Consider the following 10,740-nt stretch of genomic DNA (forward strand, 5'->3'; position numbering starts at 1 on the left):
TAAACCCTAAACCCTAAACCCTAAACCCTTAGAGCTAACTTAGGTGACGAAAATACATTTCGTCATGTAAGTGATGGGTTAGGTAACGAAATATATTTTCGTCACCAAAGTTTTGAGCATTTAGGTGACGAAAATACATTTCGTCATGTAAGTGATAGGTTAGGTGACAAAATATATTTTTGTCACCAAAGTTTTGAGCACTTAGGTGACGAAAATGCATTTCGTCGCCTAACAACTTACTTTTGTGACGAAAATAAATTCGTCGTCTAACACCTTTGCTTAGGTGACGAAACATAAAGTTGTGTGTCTTTTTGAACCAACTATGGGGTAGAAGTAAAATTTAGAAAACCCATCATACTATATGATCAGTGTACTTAAATACGGCTATGAAAAAAAATCCACCAGTTTTCGAAAACATTAAGGTCTCGATCCACGCGGTTAACATTAAATTAACGGCACTTATTACACGAAAACGCTTTTACCTACTCCTATACGACCTAGTTTGATTGATTCTTTCACACACAAAACTCTCACATTGATGAGATGTAATGACCCATGTAAAAATTTGGGGACGTTCACCTCTTGACGATAGAGCTCCACATAGAGAAACATAAGCGTATATAGGGTTAACCGCTTGTATCGGGGACCAAACGTTACCAGAAATATATGATTTTTCAACCATAGTCGTATTTCACCATACCGATGACATCCTATTTCAAAAGATTTTTGAAAATATTGCTTTACAAATATCTACACTTGCATGTAACCTACTAAACAAGTTAGACCACATTAGTAGACATGTTGTGGTTCCGATGGCTAAATTTTACAAAATGAAAATTCAACTGTCTGATATGATCAGTGTACTTAAATACGGCTATGAAAAAAAATCCATCAGTTTTCGAAAATGTTTAGGTCTCGATCCACGCGGTCAACATTAAATTAACGCTACTTATTTTACACGAAAACACTCTTACCTACCCCTATATGACCTAGTTTGATTGATTATTTCACACACAAAACTCTCACATTGATGAGATTAACCACTCATGTAAAAATTTGGGTACGTTCACCTCTCGATGATAGGGCTCCACATAAGGGAACATAAGCGTATATAAGGTTGACTGCTTGTATCGGGGACTAAACGTTACCGGAAATATGTGATTTTTCAACCGTAGTCGTATTTCACTATACCGATGACATCCTGTTTCACAAGATTTTTGAAAATATTGCTTCATTTTTTCTAACAAGATCACATTCTATCAAAACCTTTTTCTTTTTAGGAAATAAATAAATGTGTTGAAATTAAAATAAGACGACGAAATATATTTATTTCATCAACTAAGTCCCAAAGTTTGAAAATTTTTGGTTCACTGAGATGACGAAAATTTATGTCTTCGTCACCTAACTACTTAATATTTGGCGGGTCGAAAATTCCGTCAATTTTTTAGGCCAAATTTTGTATTTGACTTAAGTGACGAAACGGCTTCATTCGTGGGCTGAGTTTGTTTTTGTAAACCCAAATACAGGGCAACAAGTCCCATACTCCTATTAACTCTGAAATCCCTAAATCGATCGTATCGATTCCAACTTTCCAAGCCGTCTCCGCCCACATCGCCGTCGCGTCCACATTGTCGTCTCTTCCCTTGCTCCATTGATCCCATTCGGCCTCTCCCGCGCTGATCTCGTCTTATTCATCTCCTCATGGCCAATTTCTTTGTGAATTTGGATTGATTAGTTCAACGAAGGAGGAGAATCGAAGCCGAGTAGCTTTCGAATTTGCAGAGATTATTCTAAGTTAATCAGCAACGCCTTCCAAAACATGAGGTGAGAGACCTCTAACCTCTTCTACTCGTTGAGTTTCATATCTAGGTGTATTAATTTTTAGATTTTGATCATGTTCTGAACAAATTGGTTTTTGGGTGTTATCGGTTATCGGCAGAGTTATCGTCCTCGGCGGAGCTCCTAAGTTCTTCTTCCATGTCTAGAAAGAGTATTGGCATCTTGTCAAGTTTGATCAATTGCTGAGAAGGTTGAATTCGTGAGTTCGAGTAGTTTTTGCCACCACTGCGCCACCGTTTGTGGTGAAGGCCTAAGTTCCTTCTTCAGCTTGATTTGCATTATGAATTGTGTACTGATGTTTAATTATGACTTAAATCACAGAAGCTGTATGTTTGATGATTTGGGTCAAGTTTCTGTTAAGGACTTTTGGGGTTGCTTCATTATGGATGCATGAACAGAGCAGGGGATTGCTGTACAATCTACATCCAGAATTAATACTGAGTCTGGGGTATCACTGTGTTCACCACTGAATCTAATTAAGGTGAAGGTGAGCTTCAAATTTATAATCATGCATGAGCTACAAGTGTTTAATATAATACTATTAAGTATTGATTCGGGAATTTGGAAATGGATTATGTGAATGGTAATGGTTGATTGAGTAACATAGAATGTCATATTGGGAAGGAAGAATGTTTTAGATTAATCACAAGGGTGTGATTGGTGAGACCATGAGAGCTTGAATATATTCATGTTTGACATTCTGTATGAGTGGCTGGGCATAGTTGTGCCTTTTTTATTTGTTAAATTGTTATCATTGGAGGAATGGAGTTGAACTTCAGTATTTAAATTTGGTCTATTGAAGATGACATACTAGTCATCAAGAATGATACTGAAATGGTAGTAATGATCTTCTTTGAGCTATATGACTAAGTTGGTAAGTTGCAACTTGGTATTCATGACTGGTCGGTATGAACATGTACCTAAAAGGTCTCATGGAATTTGAATGATAATTATAAATTGGGAATGTGGTAATAGGGAATTAAAAATCAAATTGGGAGTGTTAAGGACTTTCAATATGGTTAGTTTTCATTAACTTGCAAAAACATGGTTAAAAATCAATTTGAATGCCTAAAAAGGATTATTATTCTTCAAAATTTGAGTAAATTTTGGATATTGGTTTCTGGGTTTTGAGCTTTAGCATTTAGGGTGATGAGTAGGTTCAATATGAAACTATTTTAACTCTGTGTAGGAGGCTTATTGTATACTGAGAGTTGATGCGACTGACTTTAACTATGTGAAATTAGTAAAAAGAATAAAGTTGAGTCCTTGGCATCAGTATTTTAACTCTAGAGCATCTTAAATTGAGTCCTTGGCATCAGTTTAGCTGCTACTAACCCTCTTCTTACGATAATATGAATGATTCTGTGTTATGTATATGTACATTGTACAATCACCAATTAACTATGTATGACTGACCAAGAATGCCTCAGGAACTCACCCTAGCCTGCACTTTCCCATCAACTCCAACCATATCCTTCCTTTTCGTACTGGGTCATCACTTTTGTTCCTCTCCTTCTTCCATGCCTATATTTTTTTCCTAACACATACTGCTCATTTCTTTGTTCTTTTCTCTTCCAAACCTGTATATTTTGTATGGCTTCTCCCCTCTTATTTCATTTGTTTTGCACAGTAGCCAGTGTGTTTAGTTAGTACGATTAAAACCGATTAATTATTGTATTGTTTTTGCATTTTCATTATGTTTAGTTACATGTGTCTTTGGCTAACTAATACTAGTTGGTGTGTTGTTTTTCTTCTGTTGTGCTTCCCTAATGAATTGGTTCTTGCTTTGCATACAGATCATGATCATGTCTTCAACAGTGTGAGCAGTTTCTCTTCACCAAATTCGGCGTATGCCAGCCAACAGTCCCACCCCAGGAGTAGCCTAATGATGATGATCATGATGATGGAGGCAATGATTCAATTAACATTGCTTCATAGTCACTTTCATAGTTACTAGTTTATTTTCTAATATATATTTTGTATATATGAACAAGTCTATATTTTCAAGTACTACTCTTGAGTTTGTATATGAACTTGATTAGGAATATATATATATATATTTGCTACTGCCCCAGGTGCTTTGGCCAATAGTGGGTTTTTGAAATATTGAGTTCTTTTTTTTTTTAATTTATTTATGTTAATATTAAATGTGATATTAATAATTTTTAATGATTAAATTTATTAAAAATAAATAGCACTAAGGTGACGAAAGTTAAACTTTCGTGGCCTTAGCCGGATGAAAGAATTGTCAGCAAACTGACTGTTTTCGTAGTGTAGTGTTTTGGTAACGATGAATTTCATCAACTTAGCTGGTCACACTACGTCACAATAGATCATAGACCATGAATTATATTTCGTTTCTCAAGTACTATGGCGACGAAATACTTTTCGTCAGCTAACCAACTTGGTGACGAAATAACTTTCGTCAGCTAACCAACCTGGTGACGAAATTTTTTCGTCATCTAAGTAACTTGGTGACGAAAAAGTTTTCGTCATCTAAGTAATGACTAAAATGATGAAATACATATTTTCGTCACCTAAGTGCTCACACCACCGCCCTTAGGTGACGAAATTTTCGTCGTTTTAGTGCTTACATGACGACAGAAGCTCTTAGGTGACAAAAATATTTTGTCACCTAAGAACTTTTTTCTAGTAGTGGTTAAACACTCTTCCTTGACTATCACTCATTTATGATGTTCTTTTACGTATTTCAATATATTTATATCGTTAATCGAATATCTCTCACCTCTCTTTTTCTTCTTTTCCAAATCCAGAACCAATCTTTGATCTTCCGGTCTCTCTTCTCTGCACTTTTTCTCTAACAATGTTGAGTTTCTCTTGGACCATTAGTTCATTACTGAATTCAATTAATATACAATCCAAGTGGGGTTTTAGTATCAACATAACCCCTTCTAAAGCCATAATTATTTTATTTACTGTAGGGTTGTTCATATATCATTTCAAGGTAAGATTTTTAACAAAAAATAGTGACGATTCTTATATGACCTATATTCATTGTTGCTCAATCAAAATAAAAAAAATTAGATAGCAGAAACAACTCAAAAACCTTTAAAACAATAACCATGGACTGAGAATGAAACCTTAGACCATAATTAGCACAATTGAATATGATTGGAACGTATTCTAAACTAGTGTTGACGGTTGAGTAAGTTCTTGACTTTCTTGTGGTTGGAAGGTCAGTAAATGTTTTCATTTGTGAAGTGCAGAAGAAGGATAATGACGTGAGAAAAAGATGAGAAAAACTGGAATTGGTGAAGCATCATTTAATATAACAAGGATAATTGCGACTTTTCCTCATTTTAAGTGGTTATTTCTCAAAAAAATTTAAAATTAAGGTTATAAATCAATTCGAGTGTTTAAATATGGTTGTTTTTCAAAATTTCTCGCTCTAATGCTAGTCCAAGTGGGAGAATGTTAGAATGGACTTAGCATTTTGAGTCCTAAAGCATGACAACTTCCATAATATATGCAGAGTAAATATTGTGGGATTAAAAGCACATTATCATGATATATTTATCTAAATGAAATGGTTAGATAAGTAATGAAATACAATCGAATTATCTTGTTAAACAAGATAATAGAGATGGACTAATATTGTTGTTTTCTAATGGAACTCAAACTCTTGGATGGACAGAGTTGAGCTATCCAACATTATCATGATATATTTATCTAAATGAAATGATTAGATAAGTAATGAAATACAATCGAATTGTCTTGTTAAATAAGATAATAGAGATGGACTAATATTGTTGTTTTCTAATGGAACTCAAACTCTTTGATGGACAGAGTTGAGTTATCCAAAGTGTAGTATATAAAGAGGTCCCTATGCACACTCTAAACTACGTCAATACGAGTCTCTCTCCATCTGAGCATGGTAACTGAGTGCTGCATAGAGGATCCCTTATCCTTGGAGCTCTTGGTCTACATCAACGACTACGGTAAACATGTTGTATATCCTCATCCTTGTTCTATGACCTTGTATGAGTTGTATCTATATACGTGTTTATGCTTAAGTGTTTTTCTCTTTGTGGTTGTAGTATAACAGCCAAATATTTTGGGGTGCACTACTAGAATAAAGGACTTAGGCGACGAAAACACAACGACAAAAACATTTTCGTCGTCTAGGTATGCAGTTAGGCGTCGAAAACTTCATTCGTCACCTAAAATAACTTAGGTGACGAACCAAATAATGATTCGTCGCCTTAGATTACCAAGGAGACAAAAAAAGGACTTATACTATTTTCGTCGCCTTAATAGATATTCAGGCGACGAAGATGATTTCGCCGCCTAAAATATGAACCACTTAGGCGACGAACATATTATTTCGCCGCATAAGTTTATCTTAGGCGATGAAAGTGGTTACTTATGCGACGAAAAAGTTTCGTCGCCTAAGTAAACTCACTTAATCTCCATTCAGTTTCTAGATCTGAAACAGATGGGAAAAAAGGGGAACTTGACAAGATAGCCATGTCTTGTTGTCATTATCTGATTTTCTCATTCTCATTTAAATAATTTAGGATATAATTTATGTAGCCAATTTTTATCTTGATATAATATAACTACTGTTATGTATTTTTATTTGAAACATATATATTTATGTTTTTCCAATGATCACTTCATTTATGTTTTTATTTGGTATAACTTGTTTAATAGGTTACATGCAAGTGTATATTTTTGTGAACCAACTATATATAAGAAGCAATATTTTCAAAAATCTTGTGAAATAGGATGTGATCGGTATGATGAAATACGGTTATGATTGAAAAATCATATATTTCCAGTAACATTTGGTCCCCGATAGAAGCGGTCAACCCCATTTACGCTTATGCTTTTATATGAGGAGCCTTATCGTCGTGAGGTGAACGTCCCTAAATTTTTACATAGGTGGTTAGATCTCATCAATGTGAGAGTTTTGTGTGTGGAAGAATCAACCAAACTAGGCCATATTGGGGTATGTAAGAGCGTTTTCATGTAATAAGTGACGTTGGTTTAGGTTTGACTGTGTAGATCGAGACCAAAAACCTTATCCAAAACATGTGATATTTTTTTCCATAGCTGTATTTAAGTATACTAATTATATCATACGGTTGAATTTTTATTTTATGAAATTTAACTATCGGAACCACAACGTGTCTATTAATGTATTATAACTTATTTAGTAGGTTATATACAAGTGTACATTTTTGTGAACCAACTATATATAGGAAGCAATATTTTTTAAAATCTTGTGAAATATGATGTGATCGGTATGATGAAATACGGCTATGATTGAAAAATCACATATTTTCTGGTAACGTTTGGTCCCCGATAGAAGCGGTCAACCCCATTTACGCTTATGCTTCTATATAGGGAGCCTAATCATCGGGAGGTGAACGTCCTTAAATTTTTACATAGGTGGTTAGATCTCATCAATGTGAGAGTTTTGTGTGTGGAAGAATCAACCAAACTAGGCCATATAGGAGTATGTAAGAGAGTTTTCCTGTAATAAGTGGCGTTGGTTTAGGTTTGACCGTGTGGATCGAGACCAAAACCTTATCGAAAACAGATGAATTTTGTTCCATAGCTGTATTTAAGTATATTGATCATATCGTACGGTTGAATTTTTATTTGTGAAATTTAACCATCGGAACCACAACGTGTCTACTAATGTAATATAACTTGTTTAGTAGGTTATATGCAAGTGTAAATCTTTGTGAACCAACTATATATAAGAAGCAATATTTTCAAAAATCATGTGAAATAGGATGTGATCGGTATGATGAAACACGGCTATGGTTGAAAAATCACATATTTCGGGTAACGTTTGGTCCCCAATAGAAACGGTCAACCCCATTTATGCTTATGTTTCCCTATGGGGAGTCTTATCGTTGAGAGGTGAACGTCCCTAAATTTTTACTTTGGTGATTAGATCTCATCAATGTGAGAGTTTTGTGTGTGGAAGGATCAATCAAATTAGGCCATATAGGGACATGTAAGAGCCTTTTTGTGTGTTGTAGAGTAGCTCTGACGACGAAACTGATAATTTAGTCGCCTTAGTAACTAAATTTGGGCGGGTAGATAAAAAATTTGGTCTACTTTAGCGGTGAAATATTTCACCTTCGTCGCTTAAGTCTCTAAATTCGGCGGCAGCATTTTGCGCTCAAAATTTGGCCTAAAATTTGGACCCATTTTTCAAAACTAGTTTGGGCTGGCAGGGGACAAAATTTTCGTCTGATGGTCGCCTAGTGTAGATTACTAAACCAAAAACTCACCCAAAATCCCGTAGTGTCGACAGACGCCTCCCAATTTTCTTCCTCTGCTATCGAACCCTGCAAACCCTCCCAATTCCTAATCGATCTCCACCCAATCCCTAATCAATCTCCACCCTCATCTCTCCTCCCATCTGCGCCTCTCTCTCATCTCTCCTCCGTATTCAATCTCCACCCTCAAACTCTCTCGAGTCTCCCCTCATCTGCGCCTCTCTCTCATCCCACCACAAACCTAAACCGATCCATAAGAAGGTGAGGGTTTATGGTTTTTTTTTCAGTTGCTTTTTGGGTTTCAAACTCAAAATTCCCAAGAAGTAGCTTTGGGTTTGTAAATACTTCGGTGGATTTTGGGTTTCTGAAATTGGATTTTGGATTTTGTAGGTTGAGGCTGAGGAGCAGCTTGACATTTTCGTGGCTTTTTTGGTTTCTGCTGTTCCCTTCTTTGCAATGAGATTAAGGTATAAAAGAGAGGAATCAGTACCAGCTTTCCTAGGATTTTAGTTTCAGGGTTTATTTTCTTGTTTTATTGTTTATGGCTTTTTGTGTTCACTGTATTTGCCTCTGACCCCATTTGATCTTATTGTACTTTGAGGTTAAATCTAATCTGTTGAATCATTGTGTTCTGCAAAATTGGGTTTTCTATAGTTGTGATTCTGATCTGGTGGGATTTGTTAACATGGTTATTGTCCTTTTCCCTCAAGCCACTGTCTTTGATCTAAACTCCCCTGGTTTTGTTGTTGAGGAGAATCTTAAAGACATGTAGCTGGATCTCAAATTTGGCGAGTACTGAGAATGGCGATAAAAATTTATTACTGCAGATTATGCATTCCATCTCATAAACAAAATTACTACATGTTTCACTGATGTTAGGTTCTTTGTTTCTTCTAGGATTGGATAGTTATCTACGTGTTTGGAATGTAAAGACGCGGGAACTACTCTCTGCGGTATGTGTTTGGCTTTTATTGTTTTTATGTGACAAAATTCCCCGAGTGAAAGTAACAGTTGTTGCTATCTGTTGAATAAAACTCTTGACAATGTCTGATCCGGTTGGATTTTATTATTTCCTAATTCTTATAATGGAATCATGTATGTGAATCTGTAATTGTGAGTATGAGATTTTCATTGGTAGACTCCAATTTGTAAATATTGTCAAGAGACTTATAATAAAGTGGCTAGACCTAACTTAAAGCTCAAGAATTCTTAGACATGAACTGGCTGTTTGGGCACCCTTAGGACTTCGTGTATATAGTTATGCTCTCCTGCATACAAACATTGTGATATATAATTATCTATCTAGTATAATCATAGCTCAAGCTGTAATTGATTTTGAAATGTGGTCAGGTGAGTAATGATTGATGTGCACTGCCGCTTTTGGAATTGTTTAAGGTTAATTCTCTAGCTTTTTGTCTAAGCTGGTTTTTAGGATTTAAATTTGAATCTAGTGCATCGGCTCCATATCTATTTCTCTGTTATCCCTTTTATGGTTACTGTAGTGTGTGTATCTACTTGATGGAACATTCTGGTATTTTATTCAAGAGATGAGGTTTTCAAATTTCTTGAATGACTATAGATCCTGATCTGGGCACATTCAAAGATTTGTTAGACTAGTCTTTTCAGCTCAAAGCACTCTTTCTTAGTACCTCTCTGTTTTGATGTGTTACAAACAAATTTGGGGTTTTCTTGGACATGCTTTAGATTTGATGTATTTCCAGTTAAATGTGTGCAGATACACATTTTCGCGGCCAATATAATTTGTTAAGCTTTCTTGTTTATTTTCCTAGTTCTTTACACTTGCCTCTTTCTTGTGCTTATTTTCTTCAGGACTCTTGGCCAATGTAAATTTAGAAGAACGACCAAAACCAAGCAGCCTCAAGAAAACAGTACTCATAAGCAAAAATGCACTGCCCAAATGGGAAATCAATGGATTTGTGGAGTACATCTCCGGCGGGCCTCAACCAGGCAGCATGTAATTTGCCGTACGTGTTCTTTTCTGTGTTTGCTTATTCATTTACTTCATTTATATGACACTTACTGTACTGTACTGGACACTTGCTTTCAGTTATTGTCGTTGTGTGTTGCTTTGTGTTTATATGTTGTTGTGTGTTGCAACATCTAAGTGTTGTTGTGAATTGATGAAATCCCATATGTTATAGCTAAGTATTGGTGTGTGTTGATGTGTTGAAATAAAGGGGCTTAGGAGAGTTGAAATTGTGGGCAAGGAATGAGCAACAAGGCCTTCTTGTCGCAATGATATAGTTCTTGAGGAGATTTGGGAGCATGCCCGACAAGCCCAAGAGGAGGCACGACATGCTTAGGAGGAGGCACAAAAAGCCCGGGAGCAGGCCAGAGTAGCCCAGGAGAAGATCCTTGATTATGAGCGCCGTATACAGATGTTGAAGAAGTGTGCAGTCGCAGCCGAGCCGACAAGAAGGCCAACAGTCTAAGGTTGATGGTTGAAGCTAGGTCCATAGCTTTTTGCTTTTATGGAACCCTTGATATTTGCTTCTTTTGTTAAACATTGTCTATATAGGATTGTAAGAGGCTAGGATATTAGGGAGGGTTTAAACTATGAACTTTGAACTTGCTCTTTTGTTTGTGTATATAATACCTCCTGGAAGTTTACTAGTTTTTC

At 35.9% G+C, this 10,740-nt stretch overlaps 2 non-coding genes across 5 annotated transcripts; both read left to right on the forward strand.

Annotated features, from left to right (window-relative positions):
• The first annotated feature begins 1,493 nt into the window (after window positions 1-1,493).
• LOC101297088 lies at window positions 1,494-3,784 on the forward strand. Of its 2 annotated transcripts, none has more exons than XR_183774.1 (4): window positions 1,494-1,824; window positions 1,940-2,029; window positions 2,161-2,326; window positions 3,636-3,784. It is a non-coding gene; the product is annotated as an uncharacterized LOC101297088 (transcript). The 2 variants fall into 2 exon arrangements; XR_183773.1 differs by having other exon boundaries at window positions 1,940-2,038; window positions 2,161-2,320; window positions 3,636-3,682.
• A 4,252-nt stretch (window positions 3,785-8,036) lies between these two features.
• Window positions 8,037-10,740, forward strand: LOC101297380. Of its 3 annotated transcripts, XR_183777.1 has the most exons (6): window positions 8,037-8,360; window positions 8,490-8,566; window positions 8,997-9,052; window positions 9,450-9,494; window positions 9,930-10,084; window positions 10,306-10,740. It is a non-coding gene; the product is annotated as an uncharacterized LOC101297380 (transcript). The 3 variants fall into 3 exon arrangements; XR_183775.1 differs by lacking the exon at window positions 9,450-9,494 and having other exon boundaries at window positions 10,298-10,740; XR_183776.1 differs by lacking the exons at window positions 8,997-9,052; window positions 9,450-9,494 and having other exon boundaries at window positions 10,298-10,740.

Source organism: Fragaria vesca, linkage group LG1 (assembly GCF_000184155.1).
Source record: "Fragaria vesca subsp. vesca linkage group LG1, FraVesHawaii_1.0, whole genome shotgun sequence".
NCBI lineage: Eukaryota > Viridiplantae > Streptophyta > Magnoliopsida > Rosales > Rosaceae > Fragaria > Fragaria vesca.